Genomic DNA, 26371 nt, shown 5'->3' with positions numbered 1-26371 from the left:
CCTCATATCTTATGCTTGTTCTGCCACTTTCACCTATATGTCCCTGGACAAAGTTGTTTCATTTCTTGGATTCAAATTCTTCATCTATAAAACTTGGGGCACTTTTTCTTACATTACCCATTCTCCATAAAGCTGTTCTTAGTAAGGAGTTTTATAAACTTCAAAGTATGAATCATCATCATCATCAGCATCAGCATCAGCATCAGCAACAGCAGCAGCAGCAGCATCAGCAGCATCATCAGCGTCATCATCAGTTTCCTAAATAAAACAAACCATCACAGAAGGTTGAATTTAATCTTATCACAGGTTAGATGTTCTCCATTATTGGTGGAGGGGTTTTTTTGTTTGCTTGCTTGCTTAATTTTTAAGGAGCATTATCAAATTCCAGGATATGACTGACATATCTTTGTTTTGAATTTTTTTTGATGATTGACATGTCTTTCAGAAGGCCCATCTTTTCCACCTCTGTTGTCCCCAATGTCATTTTCACACAAGAATTCTTTTCTGTTAAAGCAATCTATAATTAGATTCAAAAAGAAAAATCAGGGAAAGCAACCAGTTGATTTAAAAAGTAACATTAGTCTTCCTCTAGAATGGTTCCTGAGATCTCTCACTTCATTAATTAGAAGACTATCAACTTCAAAAATAATCCTGATATGAAATTTCTTCTGACAGTAGAAACTCCCACTTATTATTACACTATTGATATTATGTGCCTGAAAGTAAAAGGAATTCTTTGCTCTTGCCAATCATGTTTAATTTACTTGAAAACTTTCCTAAGCCTATTAAATCATCTTACAAATTGAAAAGACTAGGAAAGCAATCTTTTCTCTCATGTCACAATAGCAGACATTCAGAAAAAGAGCCAACTTGTTCTCCTGCTTGTGGAAACAAGTAATTGAAAATTTTTATTTTATTGAAAATTTTTTTTTAAAACTATCTCATTGAGAAATGGAATGCATTTAGATTTGGCATCAGGAGTGACCTGTATTTGACTCTTGCTTTGGACACATTACAGAAATTTAGACAGTGCTTTAAAGTTTGCAAAGTACTATAGAGAAGTAAAATTTTGCATTTCAGCCTTAATTGGTTTGAATTCATGTGAAATCATTATTGTTATTTTTTCTAGTAAAACTGGAACTCAGAGAATCTAAGTATTTTGATTAACGCCACACAGCTAGTAAATTTCATTTGTACTGGAACCTATTATACTGATGTTTAGTATTGCTGTATTTGTCATTTTATTAACAAAAGATAACTTTTATAGCTCAGAAGTTTTTGCCATGAGACAATTGTAATTTTATGGAGAAGGGCAGGTTAAGAGAAAACTTTTTCCTTCCCTTAGTATCTTGGCACCCTCCTTCAGCTATGGTCCAAAGGAAAGTATTTATGTAAGAGTATATGCTGATCAACACTACTTGCAGATTCCACCTACATTATTTATTCCTATTCTTATACTTAAACATTTAATATTGAGGTGGGTACTCTCTCAAAATGGACAGATTTCAAAACATGCAGAGTATATCTTCGTATTCCTGCAATGAGAGGCTAAACATCAGATACTTTATTCCTTTCATTTTAGAACATAGAAGACCAAAGCCAGAAGGTGATTCACTGTCTGTTAGTTTTGTGACAGAGTAGAATATAGGTCTTCTATTAGTCAAATTAATCTTCTCTAAAATATTCTCTTCCTCAAGACTTAACTTCTTTACTAAAGAAAGTCATAAAAGCAGTCAGTTGCTATGGGAGGTTAGAGACAATGAGATTAGATAAGACTATCAATTCATTTCACTAAAGCAAATAAAGTATTTGAAAATAGAACAAATTCTGAGGGTTAGAGTTAAGGAAGTGATTTCTTAGTCATGTTGAGAATGGAAAAAAGTCACACATGTCTTGGATTATATGATAGGAATGAGGAATTCAGTTAATATAACCTGGTTTTCATCTCCCACCACTTTCCCTCTGACTAAACTGTTTCCAAAGTCTGGAATGCACTCATTCCTCACTTCTACTTTAAAGCTCAGCTTTAAATATAAGCTCAACTGCCAATTTTTGCACATGATCTTTTCTGATACCCCTAGGTCCTAGTGTTCTTTTCACTTCAAATTCCTTCATATTACTTTGTATAAATTCTACATATCCTCAACTGTGTATTTATTGTGTATCTCAAGTTAAATGTAAATTCCTTAAAGGCAGACTCCATTAAAAAAAATGTGTATTTGTATTTGTAGTAATATGTGTGTGTTGGATTTGGATTTGTTGAACTTGAGATTATACATTAGAAAAATTATTAGAAAACAGTTGTGGGGCAGTTAGGTGGCACAGTAGGGACAACTAGGTGGCACAGTGGATAGAGCACTAGCCTTGGAGTCAGGAAGACCTGAGTTCAAATCCATCCTCAGACACTTAATAATTGCCTAGCTGTGTGACCTTGGGCAAGTCACTGTTAACCCATTGCCTTAAATAAAAATTAAAAAAAGAAACCAGTTGTGATCTCTCTATTTGGAATGAATGTCCCCCAACTGAACCAAAGTTTGCAAAGGTATCTTTCTCATATTTTCTTACAAAGACTATGAAATTCTAGCCTGGCTGAAAAATTTCTCACTTCAAGTTTTCATTTTTTGAGAGACATTTTTCAGCAGTGAACCAATAAGTAAGAGGTTAGTGCATTACTTTCTTCCAGAATACTACATCAAGCCCTAAATCCTAGCAGTGAGACCACTATTTGGGAATCTCCTCATCCCCTACAATAGAAAAGGGAAAACCTCATGTCTCTTTCCCATTATGTATCTTCAGGAATTGCTCTCAGAGACTGGGTAGAAACTTTTCTTCCTCTTTTAGGTAGAATAGGAGCTAATAACCCTGCATGGAAACTTAGAGTATTCTTATTTTGAATATGTTCCTTCTAAAAAGGATTCAGAATCATGGTTGTCATCCTGATTCATATCTGGACACTGAATCCAGATGACTCTTGAGGAGAAAGTGAGGTTGGTGATTTAGCGTAGGCCCCACACTCAAATCCAATTCATGTGCTTGTCATGTCATCACCTTCCTGATGTCATGGTTGTCTTTGAGAATGAAGGACAAGCATCATACATATATACATAATATATACATATTTAAACACATAAATAAATGTGTGCATATGTACATATGTGTACAACTATATTGTGCATATATACATACACATATGTATTGTATGAATGCCTATGTGTGGGTATATATACATATATGTCTATGAATATAAACACATGCATATGATTTTCTGGGGAAAGAATCTATTATTTCATCATATTGGCAAATTTCTTTCTGGTGTGAAAACTCACTCTATTGTCAATTAGACTACAATTTTGAATCTTAAATATATATTCAATATCCTGAATATTTACGTGACTTGTCCATTTTCTTGTAACTCATAAGTTCATATGAAGGACTTAAACCTAGATCTTAATCTATATATTCCATTCTGACTCTAATAAATTATATACAATATACTCTTTGTAATTATAGATGTATATATTTGTCAAAACTTGAACCACAAGGGAATGTTTTGGTTTCTTTAATTTTAGCAGTGCTATTCTACTTGACTGTAACCTAAACTGCAATTGTTTGATTATTCTGATCAAAGGTATCATATAAAAAAAGTGGCTATATAGAGAGAACAGAAGGGGATGACTATTCCTTTTAGATATATGAGTTTTGTATCTCAGAAAGTTATGATTTTTAGTTTTGGGGATGATTAAGAAACTGTTAAGCATCAAAGTTTTACTCATGCTAAATGAGGTTAGTCCTAGGGTCCTATTTTAGAGTCATCTGTAAGTAGCCAGAACTATACTAAAGTATCTTCCTTTGTTCCTACCATTTCCTGTACTCAAATCAGGTTTTGGTTCATGTAGTCAGTAATGGTGTATATCAGTTTTTACTCAAGGGCAGCAAAGTAATCCAGGGTGATTATTTTGTAAAAATGGACACTTTTGAAAATGTTTGAACAGAGCCCTATTTAAGAGGAAAGGACAGCAGCAGATCCCCAAAATAATAACGATAATGATGCCAGCATTCACATCAAGCTAATTAACAGCTTGAAATGTCTAACATTGAAAGCATCACATTATTATCTCAGTCCAAAGTCTCGACCATCAACAGTTTTGTAATGAAGTTGGCATGAAAACAGGCATGCATATAACTTCAGGCAAAAGGCTAATTGAGAAAGACACAAATACCACCAGACCAGCTTGAAAATGGCCATTGAAAACAAACGTAATTAGACCTTTCATTATGAAAAAAAAAGAGAGTAGCTGTGTCCATTCAAGAGTGAAACAATTAAGACATTTTGTTTGTGCTTTGGAATAAATATGCTCACTGCTTTCTAGTTTGTTTCCATTTACTTACTTTTAGGTTCAAGTTTTATCCAGTCAAAACATGTCTAAAAGCTTGGAAAGGAAGAAAATAAACTTTTAGGAAACAACTCCTAGTGCCAGCACTTTAGAAATATTATTACATTTGATTCTCACAAAAGTCCTGGGGCATCAGTGTTATGTCAGTGTTATTATTTTTATCCTCATTTTATAATTGAGGAAAGTTAGGAAGACAGAGATTAAGTGACTTGCCTAGGATCTTACTACTAAATACTTATCTGAGGTCATCTATGAACTCAAATGATTACAGATCCAGGTCTTTATCCACTAGTCAAAAGACTGTCTGTGGGATGCCAATAAGGATTTGTAAGTGAAAAAATATTGGCAACCAGTTATTTGGCTTACATGTTCCCCACCTATCCAGCTTGGGATTCTTTATAGAATCTATTTTCAAGAGAAAAGAAGGCTATTTTAGTTGGAGCCATAACCACTAGCAGTTCTGTGGCAGAGAGACATAAGTGAAGTCAAGGTTTGTGTTTAAAGGAGAAGCATACACAGAGATTGGTATTTAGGCTTAGAAGTAACTTTGAGGATTTCCTTTGTATTTTGGGTGAAGGCTGCTTTTTCACTCATTTCTTGTTTTCCTTGGAAATATTTTGTGTCATATTTTTGTAAGAAATAACAATTTATAGGTTCATACCCTATATACATATTCAGAGATGTTCACAGTTGAAGCTAAGAGTAGGGAGAGAACTTCTGACTTATGGGATGGTTGTACTTACATAAAGAATCTGGTATACAACTGGTAGTGGACTTGAAATTTGAAGAGGTAAAAGAAACTCTTTTTCTTAGAGAGGCCTTTTATTTCATCACACATTTATTTTATCACAAGCAAACATATATATTTATATATGTCCTGTCCTTTTTCTCCCCATATCCAGAAGACTATTACATACTCTGAAGATAGAATTGCCATTATTTTTTTTCAGATTTATACCTTTGGTTCCCAGCAAAATATGCTACATTTGAAATAGTAGGTGCTTGAAACATTACCGAGGTGAATTGATTTTTTTTTCTATGATGAGTTTGTTTTGGTAAGGACATTATAGCCTGACTAAACAGAGTTCCTATTCCTTTCCTGGAGGTAACAGGAAGTTTATTTTTACAAAGTAAGATGTGGTTGGGCAGGTGGGTTTTTACCATGCTAACCAACTGTAATATCATTCCTCTCCACTGTGTTTAAACAAAACATTCATATCTGGGAGTGATATTTTAGACCCAGGCCATGAAGTCTCACTTAAGAGTCTCAGAGTGAAGAAATCAATCATACTCAGTTTTGACTAATATGCTGACTGATGTGACATCACCTAGCTTTATCATGAGCACAGCACAAGGACAGTCTTAGTCAAGAATTACTCTTTTTAAAATTTTTTTAGTTAGGTTTTTTTAATTTTTTTTTTTTGCAAGGCAATGGGGTTAAGTGGCTTGCCCAAGGTCACACAGCTAGGTAATTATTAAGTGTCTGAGACCGGATTTGAACCCAGGTATTCCTGACTCCAGGGCCGGTGCTTTATCCACTGCGCCACCTAGCTGTCCCTCTTTTTTAATTTTTAAGAAAGATTTTATTTATTTTGAGTTTTACAATTTTTCCCTTATTCTTGCTTCCTTCCCCCCACCCCCCACAGAAGGTGGTCTGTAAGTCTTTACATTGTTTCCATGGTATACATTGATCTAAGTTCAATGTGATGAGAAAGAAATCATATCATTAAGGAAGAAAAATAAAATATAAGAAATAGCAAAATTACATAATGAGATAATGTGTCTTTTTCCTCCAGAATTGAAGGTAATAGTCTTTGGTCTTTGTTCAAACTCCACATTTCTTTCTCTGTATATAGATGATATTTTCCATTGCAGATAGCCCAAAATTGTCCCTGATTGTCACACTGATGAAATGAACAAATACATCAAAGTTGATCATCACCCTCATGTTGCTGTTACAAATGTTTTTCTGGTTCTGCTGATCTTGTTCAGCATCAGTTCATGCAAATCCTTCCATGCTTCCCTGAATTCCCATCCTTCCTGGTTTCTAATAGAAGAATAGTGTCCCATGACATACATATACCACAATTAGTTAAGCTATTCCCCAATTGAAGGACATTCACTTAATTTCCAATTCTTTGCCACCACAAACAAGGCTGCTATGAATCTTTTTGTACAAGTGATGTTTTTACCCTTTTTCATAATCTCTTCAGGGTATAGACCCAGTAGCGCTATTGCTGGATCAAAGGGTATGCACATTTTTGTTGCCCCTTGGGTGTAATTCCAAATTGCTCTCCAGAAAGGTTGGATGATTCACAGTTCCACCAACAATGTATTAGCGTCCCAGATTTCCCACATCTCTTCCAACATTGATCATTGTCCTTTATGGTCATATTGGCCAGTCTGAGAGGCATGAGGTTGTACCTCAGAGATGCTTTAATTTGTATTTCTTTAATAGGTAATGATTTAGAGCAAATGTTCACATGACTATGGATTGTTTTGATTTCCTCATCTGTAAATTGCCTTTGCATATCCTTTGACCATTTGTCAATTGGGGAATGGCTTGTTTGTTTTGAAAATTTGACTCACTTTTCTGTATATTTTAGAAATGAGTTCAAAGGTTACTCTTTATTGAATTGGTTGGGGAGGGATTGGGAATAGAGAATAGGTACACTCTGTATTCTAAAGAAAGATGTGGAGATCCCAAAGAAAGACTTAATTACATAGTTCCTTTGAGATACTTAGTTATTGTTCCCCCCAATTCTCTAATTAAGAGACAATGCTGGATAATGGAAAGCTAAATGGGACAATGAATATAGAATATAGAATATAGAATTGGGATTAAAATCAGGGAGACATCTTTCTGACTTCACATCTGTCTTCAGATTTGTGACCCTGGGCAAGTCACTTTAACCTTGTTTTTCTCAATTTCTCTTCTGTAAAAATGAGCAGGGAAAGGAAATGGTAAAATCATCCTGCTAACTTTGCCAAAAAACCCTAAATGGGGACATAAAGAGTCAGATATGCCTGAAGCAACTGAAAAACAACAAGCAGAATAATTGATAGTATAAATCAGCCTTGGATTGAGGGACACTGATTCAAATTTTGCCTCTGACACATACTGATAGTATATTCATAGAATTCTCTAGGACTACTTTTTAGAAATAGCTATAAAACTGCCTTATTTAAGAACATATCCACACTAAGAGCTGCCCACTTGAATGAGATTATACATATTAAAAATTCCTATAGTAATAAGTTATAGTGATTTGTAGAGTGGATTTTCTTCAGTATAATTGTTATAGCAATAAATTAACCCTAAAATGAAGGACTTACCTGTTAGAAATTCAGACACAGCCCAGGACAACAAATTATAGCTACTTTATTTTTTTTTTGTCCCAAGACTGTCCCTAAGGAAGTCTTACAAACTATTCTGGAAGATAGTAAATATGAGAGACTATAGTTTTCATTCAACTATGAGCTCCTCCAAAACAAGAAGTATCTTTTGTCTTATCAAAAAATTAATCTCTGAAACCTGGAAAAATGTTTAACATCTAATAAGCAATGTACAGTATGACCTGACTGATTGGAAAGGTCAACCATTTCCAGATTAGACACATTTGAAGAGTCCCTCTTTTAAATCACATAATATTTGTAAAGCTTTCCTTACCTGTGTATTCTACATAACTTTCCCCATACCTCAATATCTTAAGGTCTTTCTGAATGACTGACAAATCAACATATTTTATTTTCCCTTTCCATTTCCTCATTTTTTTCTTGATATGGAAAGTTTTATTACATTTTCTCCTTCTAATGTTTTAACATAATATTTCCTGAGTAAACTTTTTACTCTTTTCTAGGTTTACCCCAAGGTATGAAATTTTTTAATCATTATTTTGAATTATTATAAATGCAACATCCTCAATTTATGAAGTTGATGGAAGCCAAAGAATCTTCTATGCCATTCTTTTAACTACACAAAATTGTCACTGAAATATTCTTTAATTCTCATCCATATAAAGCAACTTTAATATAAAACCATTTGGAATTATCTACATCCTTTTTCTCAACTTAAGAGCCATCTCCTAAACAAGACCTTGCTTAATCTTGCTAGTTCAATTAATTTCAGTTTAATAGCCACTTTTTCATTTCCGACTAGGTGATGGGTACTATGTTCTCATTTTACACAAAATGACTTTGCAATATTAGCATCTCTTAGGGTTGTTTGGTCAGGGAGTTCCAAGAAGAACAACATGGGTCCCAAGAAAGAATAGAATCTTAGTGGGTATCAAGAATAGTGTGAGAGTACTTCAGATGCAACATATATATATATTTAAAAAAGAGGAGGGATTGAGTGGAATATTCCCAATAAAACCACTTCAGGGTTAATATTCCTCGTGAAGTCCTCTCAGGGTTATGAAACTTTTGAGAAAGAACGAACTATTATTCTTAAACTATCTAGAAGAAAGCCCCTTGTATTTCAAATTGGAGGGTCACGCTCCTAACTTTTAATAAGACTTATTTTACTCATTACTAGAAGGAGAGTAGATTTTTTTCTCATGAGAAAGATTTTGTCATTCCAAATGACACTTGTAATGTCACCTGTTTTCTCGATAAGGAACTGGGAGGATAATTTACTGTTTCTAGGCCTTGCATTCCAAGACAAGTTACATTACTTCTATAAGATAGTTATAATCCTGAAGGTTTATTCTCACCATCTGGATGGTGACGTAATGTTTTATAAAAACCTTTCATTATTTTTTTTGTTGTTGGGGTAGATTTTCCACAAGTAGAATGTAACTCTGAAGACTAACCAATGAATCAACAGAGAGAGAGAGGATAGGAAGGAGGAGAGGATTGTGTTAGGCCATATGATCTTGCTTAACGGTCAATTCAATTCAGGGCAGCCCCTTGCTCTTCACTACCTTTGTGAGACTTGGAGTGTTCCCTTTTTTGCTCAGAGGAGTCTCTCTATATTTTTTAAGTGGATTTTTATCCCACACATCTCTAACCAAGTAGAAGCTATACTTTTCCTAGACTGGCCTTCCTTTTTTTCTCTTTCTCTCCTGTTTGTCTTCATTTCCCACTCTTTCCCTCTTCATCTTTTTTCCTTCTCTCTCTTTCTTCTACTCCCCCACTTCTCTTTCTTTCCCTTCCTTTCCCTCCCTCTAAAGCATTTTTGTATATATTTAGCCTTCTCATTTAGTAAGTTCAGGTCTATTTCACATGTCTGCTTCTTCATTTTCCCGTCTTGAATTTTCTTTGCAAAGATACTGGAGTGGTTTGCCATTTCTATCTCCAGCTCATTTTCTAGATGAAAAAATGGAAGCAAATAGGGTAAGTGACTTACATACAGAGTTGCACAGCCAGTGAGTGTCTGGGACCAGATGAATCTTCCTAATTCCATACTTGACACTCTAGCCACTGTGTCACTTTTGTATTCTCACCATCTAGCAAAATGTCTGGCACAGATTTTGTTTGTTTTGGAATTAGAGCTGTAATTTCAATGGCAGCAAAAATTCCCATTGAGGACAGATCCCTTACCAAGACAGATGACTACCAACTCTGCCATGGAGTTTCTTAAGGCATTTAGAGGTATAATGAAACTTCTTCAAAGCCATGATCAGTGTATGTCAGAGACAGGACGCAACTCATTTCATAACTGGAGTTATATACACATATGTACACATACATGCACACATATGAACATAGATATCATTTAATCTATACCTTTGAATGGAATCAAATAACTTGAGGCCTATTATTTTAATCAGCTGAAGACAAAAGTAGTCTTAGAGGAAGAAACTAATGATATGACATAAACAGATTCTAAGTCTTCAAAGTAAGGAAACCTCTGTGCTAAGATTAATGTTTGTACAAAATAGTGTTAAAGATGGATAGTAAAAATGTCATTATCTTCATTTTACAGATGGGGAAACTGAAGCTCAGAAAGGAAAAGTTACTTGTTCAAGATCATCCATTCTTAAATATTAGAATCTGGATTAAAACTTTAATCTCTTGCCTATAGGATCAAGGGTCTTTTCTTGACAAGAAACCACTTTTGCTCCTTAAAATTTTTTAAAAAGGTTATATATAAATAAATAAGTAAATACTCATTTGCCTTACTGAAAGAGATTTTAGTATTAATTACATTCAGGTACTTTTTTCCTTCCTATAAGCACAGCTAATGATAGAATGCTGACATCAGGAAAATCTGAACTCAATGTCAATTTAAAAGAGATGATATCAATTGCCAAACCTGGAGACACTTGTAAGCTCATCATACAATAATGGAGCTGGTTAACAGCATCCATTTTTTTTTGTTGGAAATAACTGAACCAAGGAGCCTGGGGCAAAGCAATTATTTGGAAGTTTTCATTTTTTGAAATTTTAATTACCAAAAGAAACCACACTAACATTATGTCTACATTGTGCTGTGAATTTAATTTAAAGGGATGCATGAGTACTGGTCTAGAATAACAATCACAAAAGCATAAGAGAAATGGAAAAAAAAGACAAATTTTCCTTTGTGATCAAGCATATAAATATTTTACAACAAACAAATAAAAAACTGTATTTTATCTATATCACATATGAAAAGCACTTCCATAGAAAGAGTCCAATGGGTTCAAACTTAGAAGAGTTGGATTTGATTTAAAGCAAAGCTCTGCTATTTTTTACTGTGTGGAAATAGACAATTAGTTTCAACTCCCCTATCATAATTTTCTTATATATAAATTATATTAATCATGGCTCATATTTATGGAACAATTCAATGTTTCTAAAGGGTTTTATGTATTTTAGTTTTGTCTGAATAGCCAATTTTCAAAAAGATATCAGGTATTTTTTTCAAAAAGTTAACCATTCTACTGATAAAGGAACAAAGACATAGATTAAATTTTTGTCATGAATCAAAAAGTGTCATTAAGTGTCAAGGAAATTAGCTGTCATAGTAGAAAGAATATCAACCCTGGTGTCAGTAAGACATGGACTCAAATGTGATTTCAGGCAATTATACTAGCTCTGTGATCCTGGAAAATTTACTAAATCATATTTGTCTCGGTTTCTTCATATGTAAAATGACCTGGAGTAAATGGCAAACCATTATCTCTTCTAGCAAAACCCTAAGTGGGAACATGAAGAGTTGGACAAGATTGAAAAATAACTGGACAACAGCAACAAATTTGCTGTTGCTACATCCTTTTCTACCTATTATGCAATACTACATGAAGGAACTGGACAGAATCAGTGCTTTGCAATCTGAGCGTCTCAGAGGCATTAATGTAAGAAGTTTGTGAATTCTTATGCATATCAGAATTAATGCAATATATATGTTAACAATATTTTGAGAAGAGCTGTCCCTTCAAAATAAAAAAAAAAATTGTTCCATCTAAAACATCTTTATCCAGCTCACAGAAATTCTAGCCTTCGCTGTATTCTCATCTGTCTCCTTACTTTAACTTTTCAATCCAGACACAACCCATTTGGATTTTTTCTGTAAATAATAACAACAAAATAGCTCTGCAAATAATTGAACTAAAAGAATGAAGACTTAATACTTTGTTTTACCTTGTCAATGCTCCCCAGCTGCATATAAAAAGTCATCATGATGCAGTTTCTTGAATCCTGAATTTCAAGTGAATAAAGCCTGGGTTCAAACCTGACTAATCAAAGCTATCTGTAGTCAAATAAAAAAAAAAACATACTCTAAATCACAACTGATTAGAGAAATACAAACGAAAAGGAGCCTGAGGTACTACCTCAAACTCATCAGATTGACTAAAATTACAGACAAGTAAAATGACAAATGTCGCAGGAGAAAGAGGGAAAAAATGAATCTAATGCACTCTTGTGAACTGCTCCACTCAACTTGGGAGAACAATTTGGAACTATGCCCAAAGGGCTTATAAAATTGTACATACTCTGACCAATGATACCATTACTAGGACTTTTTCCAAAAGAGATGAAAGAAAAAGGGAAAAGATCTGTATGTACAAAAATATTTATTGCAGCACTTTTTGTGGTGGTTAACTCAGAATCGGAAAATAAAGGGATGCCCATAAAGTGAAGAATGGATGAACAAATTGTGGTTTATGATTAAGATGGCATATTATGATGCCATAAAAATTGATAAGATTCAGAAAAACCTGGAAAGATATATTATCTGATTCAAAATGGAGTAAACAGATCAAGGAGAAAATTGCACATAGTAATAGCAGATTTATAATGATTATCAAATGTGAATGATTTAGCAATTCTGAATAATTCAGTGATCCAAGAGAATTCTAGAGGACTCATGATGAAAAGTAAAAGTACTAGGCACTCAGAGAGAGAGAAATGATGACATCTTTTCAATCCATTTTTCTTGCTATTTTTTTTTGCAATTGACTAATATGGAAATATGTTTTACATGATTTCACATGTATAATTGGTATCATATTGCTTTCTTTCTCAGTGGGTGGGAAAACTGGAATTTAGATTTTTTAAAAAATGGACATTCATAACAAAAAATAATACATTTATTTAAAAATACCTATCTCTATCTTATGATAGTTATTCTGGATAATTCACTTAATCTCTCTTAGTCTCAGTTCCCTCATCAGTAAAATAGTATCTGTAATATTATTTCATGGGTTGTTAAGAGAATTTTAAAACCACCATATATTATGATTTGTATTTATTAAAGTGCTATAGAAATCTCTATTTTCATCATCATTATCATCATAATCATCAATAGAAAAAATGCCATATTGAAATGATTCTTTTTTTAATTAAATGAGTAGAAACTTCTTTTCAAATTTAACTGCCTGTTTTGTATTTGATATCCATAGCATTTATCAATTCAATTTCAGTAATGCTTATAGAGTATCATCTTATATCATTATTGGCACATATGTACTAAGAGTTCCATCATCTCACCTTTTAAAGAACTTCTTGCTAGGCTAGTAATCTAATTCTGTCTGTTTGTCAGTCAATCAGGTTTCGTTAAATATTTACTGTGTGCCAAGGACCATATAGGTATTATGTTCTCTGGATATAAAAACACCTCTCACCTCCTGAAGGGAAAAAAATAATAAAAAACACAACAAAAACCGGTCCAAGTTCTCAAGGAGATAATATTTAAATGACCAAATGATTACTTTTAAAATGGTCAAATGAAAGGAAGATTATACATAAAAAGGAAGTCATTGAGTATTTTTTCCCCTTTATTTCTTTTTTTTTGGGGGGGTGGATATTCCTGCTCAGATTATGGTGGCTAAATTTAAAGACTGAGAAAGGACTTATTTGGGCCCCTCCTCCTTTTCATTATCCCTTCTTCAAGGCTAGAATTTATTTTGCTTCTGATTAATCCTTGGTTCTGTGTCTATCTTTACAAGCTTCCTCTATCCCTGTTGAGTTGAATACATTCCTACAGGAGACTCTGCATGTGAATTCTGCTCTCTTTCAACCAATTTAAATCAAAGTGAAGTTCAAGTGATGCCTGTTCCATGCATTCCTTTTATGTTTTCATATACTTCTTCTTGTGCCCCTCAATTATGTATGATCTTGCCTCTTCCTTTCCATTTCTCCCTAATGTAGCCTTTCCTCCTTTTATTTCTTTTTACAGTTTTATCAAAAAAAACTAAAATTATTTATGTCTTCTATCTAATTTAACTATGTTTTACCCCCCTATGTCAATAGGATTCTGAAAGAACCTCCATCCCACCTTAAGCAGCAGTTTATCATTATATGGTCTTTATAAGGTTATTTTTTATATTGATTTTTTCATGTTTCTTTTGTCTCCCATATCTATATTTCAAAGATCCTTTTAAGTTCTAATCTTTCAAAAGAAAGGTTTGAAGCCTCTTATTCATTGAACTTTCTCTTTTTTAAATTGTAAGATAATATCCAGTTTTGTCGGGTTTGTTGTAGATAGCTTTTGCCTTTTAAAATATGATAATATTTGTCCTCATTTTCAAAGACCACCATGATATCAGCGAGGTGATGTTAAAACATGCACATGAATTGGATGTGAATGAGGGGAGGTTGTACTAAGTCACCAGCCTCACATTCTCCTCCAGTCATCTGAACCCATAGACCAGATATGAATTAGGAAGACTGGAGATAACCTTGAATCTAGGAAATCAGGGTGAAGTGACTTTCCCAAGGTCACACAGGTAGCAAAAGCATCTGAGGTCACATTTGAACTCAGATCCCTCTGACTTCAGAGCCAGTTCTCTACCCACTGCACTGTCTTGCTGCCCTATGTTTATAGTAATCACTGCTAAATATTATACAGTCATTACTATTCTTCTTAGATATTTGAATTCTTTTCTCTTGGATGATTGCTGCATTTTTTTTCTTTTCTGGAGATGATAAGTAGATCATCTCTGTTTTCCCACTGAACTATTTTTATATCTGGACAATTTTCTTTAAAGACATCTTAAAGTAGGATGTACTATTGTGAGGATTTCAAATATTTCATAGATTCTTAAGATAATTTTTGTTGATCTATTTTCTAAATCACTTGTTTTTGATATATATATATATATATATATTAAGATATCCTCTTTTTGCTCAATCATTTGACTTTGTATTATAATTCTTATTGATGTTTGTCCTTCAGTCTCAAAGAAGACATGATCAGGGAGGTGATGCCATGACAAGCATATGAACTGGATCTGAGTGAAGGGGCACTGTGCTAAGTCACCAGTCTCACTTTTTCCTCTATCTCAGGATGACTGGAGATGGCACTGAATTTGAGGCAATCAGGGTTAAGTCACTTGCACAAGGTCACTCAGTAAATGTTGGATTCGAACTCTCATCCTCTTGACTCCAAGATCATCTAGCTATCCTATATAATTCTTATTATCTAATTTTTAACAAAGTCTGGTACTTAATGGAAGATTTTTGTACCTATTGTGTTGATGTTGATTCTTTTTTTCTAAGTCTCTTCTTCATAGTTCTCATTTAATTTTGAATCATTTCAAATAATTCTAAATTTTCTTTTGGACAAGCTAGGGTTTTTAGTTCTTGTGCTTTGAATATAAGTGCTATTGATTTATTTTCCTCTTCTGACTTTGTGTCATTCTGGCACCCTAGAAGTCCTTTTTTGACTTTTTTATTCATTTTTATTGCTAAGGCCTCAGATGTGAATCTGACCCTTCCTGTGTCCCAGACCTTACTGAACCCAGACTCTAGCTTTCCTTGAGAATCAGACTAAATTAAGATTTTGAATTGTGCCATTTTCTTCATTACAAACATGAAGATTCTCATCTGCTGTGACTGTCCTTAGTTTAAATCCTTTTCTTTAGAAGAGGAAAGAGAAAAAGACTGTTTTTTTTTTTTTTTAGAAGTTCATTTCTTCTACAACCAGGTAATTTATCCTATTCTCTCTCTCTCTCTCTCTCTCTCTCTCTCTCTCTCTCTCTCTCTCTCTCTATACTGTGACTTTTTTTTTATCTTTTCACTGAAGATTTTCCTCCCCATCCTGAAGCTTTGTTTCTTAGTTTCAGACTTGAAACTTTTATTTTCACTTGTGTTCTTTAGAGGATCTGGATTCATATGATTATTTAGGGGGTGGGGATGTTGATAAAGATGGTTTGTGTGGTAATCAGATTATTGGTTATCTATGAACTCTACTCTGCCACCTTGATAGGACTTTCTATCCATGTCTACCTAAGGACCTGATATTATGAAGACTTATTCTTCCTGCTAGGGAGAAATAATCCAATTTTCTTACATTTCTGGACCCCACTTTCAACATTAAGTAGGATGAGAATCAAAATTCCCAGTATTGTGGAAATTTGTTCTTCTTATAATTCTGAATACTGATTTGAGAGTTAAATGATCAGGTTCAAGTGGGATATTTCAGAAGGTGAAGTGGACTTGAATTTCAAATTCTGACCGCCGTACTTGCTTAACCATACGCAAGACATTTCATCTCTTTGAATTTCTATTTTGTCATCTATAATTTAGGGAAAATAACATTTCTACTTCTTACCTCTCTGAAACTTTGTTAACTTGTGAGGCAAATACTTCATAAACCTTCAAGTGCTAATAGAAATGGGTCTTATCAGCCAACTATGGTTATCGTGATTATACAATATAGTGATTATACAATCCAGATTTTTTCCTCTAATTTTTTCTGCCATCATTTCCATGAAATACCAAAATATTTTGGAAATTTCATTATTTGGAGAAATTGGAGAATGAATGAAATCAATAAATGTTGCAGTAAAAGTTTATATAGCAAAAGGGGGAAAAAGATGGGGTCTCACTTAAACAACAACTGCTTAAAAATACACTGATAATGGCTTATATTAAATAGCTATGATTTCTAATATGTAAAAGGAGTTCTCTTTATGATATAATTATACAAATGATATTCTTTGTTTATGACTTTTGCTAATTGCATAAGGTTTCAGATTAAAACAGAATCGCCTCCTTGAAGTTCAAAAATGACTGACCCAGTCATCCACCCATACAGGTTTCATGAAAAGTAAGTGAAAAATATATACTGTTCAGAAAATATTATGACATAAAGATGGATGGGAAAACCACTGAGTTAGACTCAAAATTAGCAGGAAACACTGAAATCTGTATAGGGGACTTTTAATGATTTAAGGCCCTCTGTGTCAAATAATCCTATTTTTTCCACCATAATTCCACAACTATATGGCTACAAATTACTTTGTGCCACAGTCCCTGAAGATTCAGAATTCTGAGGAATCCAAAAGGAAATGAAATATCATATGGTGGGTCTAAACTGACAACAGTGTTTTCTCAATGATGATTTGTATTTAAGTTGAGTAATATTGTCGAACATATAATTAAAGAAAAAATGCCACTTAGTGAGAATGAAGGGCTATTGGGGGATAGTCAAAATGCCTCATATGCATACACATAGACATATATATATATATATATATATATATATATATATTATAATATATGCATATATACCAAATACAGCACATTAAAAAGAACTAGTGGAATCCTCCAGAAAATTTATGGAAGGACATGGGCACATGGGCCAGAGTCACACAAGAAGAGAAGTTGTAGCAATTCAATTCAATAAACATTTACTAAGCATAAAATTAGAAAAATAGTACTGTGTCAGGTTCTAATCCTTTAAAGAGAATAAACTAAATAGTACCTATTCTCTAGAATAATCCTTGCATTTTCCCATGGGATAAAATATATAAGAGACAAATATATGCAAGGTACTTAAATGTAAAGATAAATTAATTTAAAGATTAAAGAGAGCACTAATGGCTAGGGAAGTCAGGAATACTTTATTGAATTATATATATATATATATAAAATTGAAAAATAATATATATATATATATATATATTATTTGGAATAATATAAAATTTATAGCCTGAACTGAACTTTGCCAAAAAGCTGGGAATTCTAAGAGCCAGACATTGAGGTGGGAGTTCATCAAAGGCATGAGGAATAACTTGCACAAAGTTGTGGAAGATAAAATGTCCTTAATTGAACTTTTTGGCATAAAAATAGGATATATGAAGAAGTATTCTACAGACATAGAAGGAAAGCATCTAAATGTCAAATTGAGGAATTTCTGTCTTGTCCTAGAATCTTTTGGGAGCCACTAGAGATAATAATAATAATAATAATAATAATAATAATAATAATAATAATAATAACAATTGACATTTTATTTGAAGAACACCATGATATCAGAGTGATGAAGTCATGAAAAGCCTGAGAAATGGATTTCAGTGATGGGGTACTTTGCTAAGGGGTCACCAGCCTCACGTTCTCCTCCAGAGTCATCTGGATCCAGTGGCTAGATATGGATCAGGATGACTGGAGATAGACCTAGATGTGAGGTCATCAGGATTAAGTGACTTGCCCAAGGTCATACAGCTAATAAGTGTCTGAGATCAGATTTGAACTCAGGTCTTCCTGACTTCTGTGCCAGTACTCTAATCAAAGTTCCATCTGTCTGGATAGTTGAATGTTGCAGTAGATAGATCACCAGACTTGGACTCTCAGGAGGACCTGAGTTCAAATGTGACCTCAGTTCTTTCTCCATTATAGTATAGATTATAAACTCATTATTTTCATCCCTAAACCCTTCCTCTTTCTAGCTTCTTGAGTTGAATTAGTCAAACCCTCTTTCTAGCCATAGAGGTTGGCAACCTTAGAATCATCCTCGACTCTTTTCTTTTCCTCCCCCCACCAGGTCAAATCAGTTATAAAATGCTGCTAATTCTACTTGCAGAGTAAATCTCAAGATTATTACCTGACTCTATAGTACAATTTATCCACCATCCTAGAGAGGTTCCTCATCTCTTCCCTAGACCTAATTAATTCATTAATATCTAGATTGGTGTCTCTGCTTCAAGTCTTTTTTTCTACATAACTGCCAAAATACTTTTCCTAAAGCATAGACCTGACTACAGTATTCACCTGTTCATTAATCTCTAGTAATTTTAATAAGCATTTCTTTTTGTGGGGCAATGGAGTAAAGTGTCTTGCTCACAATTACAGTTAGAAGTTTCTGAGGTCAAATTTGAACTCAGGTCCTCCTGAGACTCCAGGGTATAGAGAATGTATTGTGACTGATACGACATTGAGAATTGATCAGTATATTTCTAGTGGTCAAACTTGATCCACAAGTATTCAGAACTTCAAATCCATCTGAAAGCCAGCATTACTGGAACAACAGAGCTAACTTTACTGCCTATGATATTAGGCGAGCACCATTAGTAATTAGAAATGTTTTTTAATTATTATATTTCAATATTTTTGTCAAAAATGAATGCAGGGGGAGCAGCTAGGTGGCACAGTAAATAGAGCCCTGACAGTGGAATTAGGAGGACCTGAATTCAAATGTGGCCCTGGACACTTAATTACTTAGCTGTGTGACCTCGAGCGAGTCATTTAACACCATTGCCTTGCAAAAAATAAAATGAATGCAGGGAACTGAATGTTCTTCCATATAAATTCATATATGAGAAACTTTAAAAATCCTTTATTCCTAATTTGGTTAATAATTATTTGGAAAATAGGTTACAGTAAATTCTATAGTGTTAATTGGAAGATTGAAAATATTAATGGTAAAGGAAGGGAAAAGACAGTTTCAAGGATCTTTGTTCTCTCTTTTATCAAGGAAATCTGTATGAACAGGTTATAAACACCTGGAGTTATGGGAGGTTTAATGGAAAGGAAAACACTGATGGGCCATTAAATCTAGCAGCCAATATAGCTCAGTTTAAGTATCTGATATTAAAAGTAAAGAGTATTCAGAAAAGAAACTCAGGAGTTAGCCTTGCAGAATTGCCACATGGGTCCTTGCTATAAATCATTAGTTTGTAAACCTCCTAGGACAGTCTGGATCTCTTTTCTGCTGTTTTATAGACAATCTGGAGGAAGCAGAGTAAACATGTCATTATTCAAATTCTCTTTTTAAACCTAAATAGAGGGACAAAGTAAGAGAGTGGAAAGAATGCCAGATTGAGTTTCCAAAGCTTTAGAGTCTACTCCAGATTCTGCCCTTGATTCAAGGGTTGATATCAGAGAAGTTAGTAGACCTCACTAGTCTTTTCCTTTCATGCAAAAATGATTGGAGGTGGTGGTGGTGGTCCTTGAAGGGGACCCTGACAACAGGGATGTGGTGCCATGGCATACACGTATGTGTGTGTGTGTGTGTGTGTGTGTGTGTGTGTGTGAGAGAGAGAGAGAGAGAGAGAGAGAGAGAGAGAGAGAGAGAGAGAGAGAGAGAGAGAGAGAGAGATAGAGAGAGAGAACTGTCTAAAATCACCATCCTCATTTTCTCTTCTCATGTTATATGAGCATAGTGGTCAGATATGGATCAGTGATGACAAATCTAGGTGGTGCCACCCCATAGGTTCTTAGTGAAGAACTCAAGACTGACTCTGGAGCTATGAAAGCTCAGGTGTTTTTTTTTTTTTTTTAAATTCACAGACCTACAAAGTTCATCACAGGTCTGTAAAGCACAAACAGTTCACAGAATAACTTCATTAAGAAGAGACAATTATGTAAAGACAGAATGAATAACAAAGGTTGAGGAAAAAGAGGGAAAGAGAGAAAGGGGAGCAGTCATAAGAGATGACTGGGCTTGAACCAAGTGAGTCTAGTGTGGATGGGAATGGGGGACAAACATTTATAGTCTTGCTCACTTCCTGTGCAAGGAAGAATTAGGAAAAGGGGATCAAAGGGTGACTCACCTTCTCTATCAGACTTGGGTCAAGGACCCCCACTTTGCAAGCCTGAGAGGCAGGAAGCTGGAGGAGCAGTAGAGGGATGGAATGGGATTGCTCTTATTTTGGAGAATTTACATTTAACAATGAAATTATATTGAACAATTGGAGAGAACTTGCATCTGATAGGGCTTATACTGAACAATCTGGACCAGAGGAACCTCTGAAAAAATACGATACAGGTACAAATAATATTTTCTTAATATCAAAAAAAAAAAACCTGGACAGAGATTTCTCCTTCAACAAATGAACAAAAGGAAATAGCCCTGGAAGAAATGGGACACCTTGGTCTTTATAAGCTGGGGTCTTTAAAAGGTCTTAGTGCCCATTCAATGATTCAGGCTAGTAGGAAAAAAAGAAACAAAGAATGACCTCTTTAATTTAGTCAGGAAAAAGGAAAATCAATCTGGGAGAGGAAAGACCCTCAGGGTTTTTGCCCAAACCAGAAACAGTTGCTATTTACATTCACTATATGGCAATCTGAGCCCAAATAATTTCCTAGTGGGACTTGGCCTGCGACCTTCTGTTGGCAAGTCTATGAGAACCAGGGGGATTTGAGACCTATAAACCCTTAGATATCTGGCTAGGTTTCAGCTATCAAAATTTACATTCTTTTGGTCAGAGTACCAGGCATGTGGACAGAAAGAAGGGAAAAGAGAGAAGAGGAGGGAAGGAGGGGGAAAGTACCTTAACTACGATAAATTCTATGATTGTACTTTGTGCGTGCATTCTACAATCAAAGTAAAATATGGGCTTTCTCATATGTAGAGAAATATTTACATACATTTTTTTCACCAATTTATTTTTAACAACAGTTTTTTTGTGAAAAAACTGAATCTTTAATTTATTTATGTGTTTAGCAGTAGGCATTCCTTTAATTATAAAGGGGTTTTAGATTGATTTGTTTGTTTTTCCCCCTGAAAGTAAGATAGGCAGTCTCTCTCAGACTCCAGACATTTATAATCATGAATTTCCCAAACCTTATTTATCAAAAACACAATTGAATTAAAGTAATCAAATAAATAACTAGAATTTGGATTCAAAGTTACTATTTTTAAATAACTTAAAGTCAATAAACAATTGAGGTACATATTAGCCAATTTAACACCAATCCTTAAGGATTTTTTTTTCTTCTTTATCCATTCATACTTAATCTAGTAATCAAAAGTACATTCTAGAAGAGTACCTTCACACTGACTGATCTAACTTAATTATTAGCCCACAAGAAAATTCTGCCTTGATATATACAGATACTGGTTTTGATGATTTTGTTTAATATGAAGGGGAAATTCATTTTGTTGTTATTCAGTGAAAATGTACTGAGTTTAAATTTCTCAAAATTATCATGTAGATAAGACTTCAAAATTTTAAGTCCTAAGAGAATCAGGGTTCATCAAGTCTAACCTGTGGCTCATCAGGTTAACTCTTCTACAATATAGCACTGATGCTATCATGCAACCTCATTCTCACACTTCTGATCTCTGTAGCTCTCCTTGTCATATCCCTATTCAAATTGCCTAACACTAAGAGTATCATAGCTGTATATTCTAGGAGTTTGTCTGTATTTAACAAATAGAAAACAATGTCCCTGAAAAAATCATAATTTGGTTAAATATAGAAGACATACAGACCAAAATCAACTAAGAATAAAATGAGGCAACATCACTATAGGATTTTAGAGTTGAAAGGATAGGATCTCATCTAACCTTTTGTGTGGGACCCACAGTCTTTCCCTTTGCTTTAGCCCCACAGAAAAGAACGTTCAATTATGTAATAATATTATCCTGTGCACTGTGAACAGTGAAGTGTACTGCATTTACAGTCTTTATATATGGAAGCAGCACTGTTCTGAGGGGGTGATGGAGGGTGAGGGGAGGTAATTACAATGAAATATAATGAATTATAACTTTTTGAAGAAAGCAGGCTGATGCTAATCTAATGATCAATGGCCACATTTGGTAATTACTTCTGCACATTATAACTCAAATTTCCATTTACCTTTCTTAACTAAAGCAATTTATGGGTTACTGTAGTGGATGCACATGAAATATGTAGCTATTCTAGATAGTACTGGTAGACTGTTTACTTCCTCAGATGTCAACGAGCCATTACTCAAGACTTTCCCAGTCACATTCAATTAGATTACACTTCATTTTCACATTTATCTTCAGTTTCTTCACAGACACTTAAACTAATTTACTTCATAGTCTGGAAAAAAATTTAAAAGTACTGTTTGATACCATTAAAATTATTGACTTTTGCTCAAAGTCATTTGGTATAATTTTTATAATGGAAAATTATTGCCATTATGATTTGCTTATTCTATGATATTTATCAAATTTCTTTTGTATAGCATTCAATTCAGTGAAAATATACACATAACCAAAAAAAACCCCATGTCTTTATAAACATTCTGTTTTTATTCACTTTTAAATTTGTCTGTCTTTATACTTCTGCTTCATTCCTTTTCAAATAATGAATGTTCAGATCTCAGAAATGGAATCACTGAATCTCAGTAAATTTTGGAAAGGGCAGTTAGGTGATGCAGTGGATAGAGTACTAGTCCTGAAGTTGGAAAGACCTGAGTTCAAATTTGGCCTCAGAAATTTACTAGCTGGGCAAGTCACTGAATCTCAATTGTCTTCGAAAAAAAAAAAACAGTGGGGGAAATTTGTTTAGGCAGATTATATCTATCAATATTTATCATTAAAATTAAAATGTCTATGAGATATGATAATAGTTTTGACTGTAAAGCTCATCTAGAATCCCTCTACCATACTTCAGGAATAACTCACCTTAAATATTGAGAAGTTAAGTGACTCAATCATAGTTCATAAGACAGTCTGGACCAGGACTCAAGCACAAAACTTCCTGGTTTCAAAGCAGGGCCTCTCCCCATTATGACCCGTTGCCTCCTTAACCACTTGCATGCCACAAACAGATAAAACAAAGGTCTATGATTTCATACTTTTGGAAACTCCCTCCACTTATGAAGATTGTACCTGTCCATATCTTGTGGTAGAATTAAAGCTTCCCTTGATCTTCCCCATAGTCATACAGCTAATAAGGAGCCAGAGGTAGATTTCGAAATTTGGTTTCACTTGGTAAACAATTAGCAGTTATCCACTATAACATACCGTCTCTTAACAGTTATAATGAAAGGAATTTTGAGAAAGGCTAACCCCAGTCCAACAAGAAAAACTGATGCACTTGGTTTGTCTCTTGGCACAACAAAATAAATAAGAGAAATCCCATTTTCTGATCCAATGCTCAAGTTCTAATATTTAGTAGCCAGCAATCTTTGATCCCTAGGCTGGATGACAGATGAATTATTTGGCAGTTAATGAGACTGGAGAACTAAACCAGAGGGAGTGTTAATTGGGAATCTGTGTAAATGCTTCCCTGCTAACAAGTCAATAGGTTCTACTGCTCTGAATTGGTATTGAGATCAATGCTTCCTAAAGGAAGTCATAAGCACTGTTGCTTTAGTTTTTTAAAGATTTGGATAGTTTACACTCTCAGGTTGGCAGATCACTGGTAAGCCAAAGTGACTTCAATACAGAAAGTAAAACAGCCAAGAAGGGAGGTTGGCCAACAGCAAGGATGATGACTTTCTTTGCTGTTGATCTGAATTCATCTTTGGTGGGGAATTGGTGTTTATTTCTCAACAACACAATACTGTGCATGTAGTTAATTGCAAAAGAGGTTTTCCTTGGATGACATGTATGTTGATAGAATTGTCTCAACAATGACAATGACAAAAAACTGTTGAAAAAAATTTATTGTTCTACAATAAGGTAATTTTTGTAAAGATGTGTAACAAAATTCCAAGAGGTCTTGGTCTGAACTGCATTCTAGGGAACTTAAGTTTCTAAAGATCCTAGGAGTTGTATAGTGGGGGGAATATGAGATGAAGACTTTGAGAGTTTTTCCCTACATCATGAATTTTTGAGGTTACAAAGAGGCAGATAGATGGTATAGTGGACAGAATACTGGATCTTTAGAATCAGGAGTATTTAAAGTAAAAAATCTAGTCTCAGATACTTATAGGCTGTACGATCCTGGGCAAATCATTTAACATCTGTTTGTCTCCAGTTTTCTCAACTATAAAATGGGGATAATAATATTTCCATTTCAGGATTATTATAAAGATAAAATTGAGAAATTATTTGTAAAACCCTTTGCAAAGTAGAATATAAATATTATCTATAAGATAGGTGGTAGGATCTTCTCCATGCCTATAATATGTGCAATTACCTTCCTCAAAACACAAATCTCCAAGGGAAATCATGACAAATAAAAATGAAACAAATGGGAGGTATGTGATTGTGACTTTTATTTTCATCATAGATGCTTGCTTGGGTGGTGGGAACGCTGATAGAAAAATAGTCAGCAAGGACCTGTCTACCCTTAACTTATTTCTGCTCACCAACCACCCCCCCCCCTTTACTTCAGAGGAGATGGATGAGGACCTGTTACAAGTTATATATTTTTTATTGTTAAGTTACTTCATATTACTATTCTAGACTTATTTCCCCAAAGCATGTAAGGTTAACTATGTGCATTGCATTTTTCTGCATACCTTGTTAGCAACATGATGGTTCAAGACAGTTCTAGGAGCTACATATCAATCATCATTGTCATTATAAGGGCAGCAAGGTGGTGCAGTGGCTGTAGCACTAGTCCTAAAGTCAGGAGGATATGAGTTCCAATCCAGACTCAGACATTTGATATTTACTGTGTGACCTTTGGCAAGTCATGTAACCCTGACTGCCTTGAATCCAGGATCATCTCTAGTTGTCCTGATTCATATGTAGTTATTGGACCCAGATGACTCTCGGGGAGAAAGTGAGGCTGGTGATTTAGCATAACACCCCCTGACTAAAATCCAATTCATCTACTTGCCATGTCATCACCTCCCTGATATCATAGTCATCTTTGAGAACAAAGGACAAACATCACCACCACCACCACCACCACCACCACCCTCATCATCATCATCATCAGGAGCCACAGGGGAAAATCCTTTGTATTCCTCGGGAGTTGGCATTCCAAACCTTAGATAACTGTTAAAGAATTTTTCTGTTTCTTATTTGGAAATTTTTTCAGTCATTCATTATTTTCCCAAACTACAATTCTAAGAGAAGAATTACTACTAAGGGAGAAGGGGAAACTTTTAAGTCTGCTTCATCAGACAGGAGCCTAACTTAACAACCCTGAGTTTTACACATGTAAAAAAAAATGATTTTACATGACAATAGCTTTTTAATTAATTTGTATGAGAAAGGCAAGTCAGCATAATTCAATAGCAGTGGTTCATGAGTCTGAAAACCAAAGTTCAACTCCTATTTCTACTCATTACTAGTTTGGGAACCTTGGGCAAGTCTTTTAACTCTGGAAAACTCAGATTCCTTATGTAATTATGAGGGGCTTGATTCTTAGAGTTCCTTTTATCCTTAAGTCACAATTGGACATAATTGAAAAAACATTGGAATTACAAGGCATGAGTTTGAAGGTGGGAGAGTGGTGGCTAGTGGGATCAGGAAAGGGCTGGTGGAGGGGTAGGCAGTTCAGCAGAGATATGAAGAGAACCAGGGATTGTGAGAGGAGAAGATAAAGAGGCTGTTACAGGCTTATGTACAACCTATTTAAAGTCAGAGTGATTAAGTGTCTGATATGAATAATAAAATGGCAAGTGTGACTGGAATGTAAAATACATTATAGGTAGTAATTCCTAGT

At 34.4% G+C, this 26371-nt stretch overlaps 1 protein-coding gene across 2 annotated transcripts in view; it reads right to left on the bottom strand.

Moving 5' to 3' along the window:
- The window catches only part of LOC141494885 (uncharacterized), a 50195-nt gene extending 26642 nt beyond the window's left edge, over positions 1 to 23553 (bottom strand). The window contains exons 1-2 of one of the 2 annotated variants that reach the window (XM_074196025.1): positions 23428 to 23553; positions 118 to 258 (exon numbers count right to left, since the gene is read on the bottom strand). The gene's annotated coding sequence lies outside the window, so the exon portion shown is untranslated. Of the gene's footprint in view, positions 1 to 117; positions 259 to 11963; positions 12026 to 23427 lie in introns of those variants that run through there. The other variant, XM_074196027.1, reaches the window with a different exon arrangement.
- Positions 23554 to 26371: the final 2818 nt, after the last annotated feature.

Source organism: Macrotis lagotis, chromosome 8 (assembly GCF_037893015.1).
Source record: "Macrotis lagotis isolate mMagLag1 chromosome 8, bilby.v1.9.chrom.fasta, whole genome shotgun sequence".
In the NCBI taxonomy this organism is placed as follows: domain Eukaryota; kingdom Metazoa; phylum Chordata; class Mammalia; order Peramelemorphia; family Peramelidae; genus Macrotis; species Macrotis lagotis.
The sequence above is the reverse complement of the archived record's forward strand: the minus strand, read 5'-3'. Positions and strand labels throughout refer to the sequence as shown.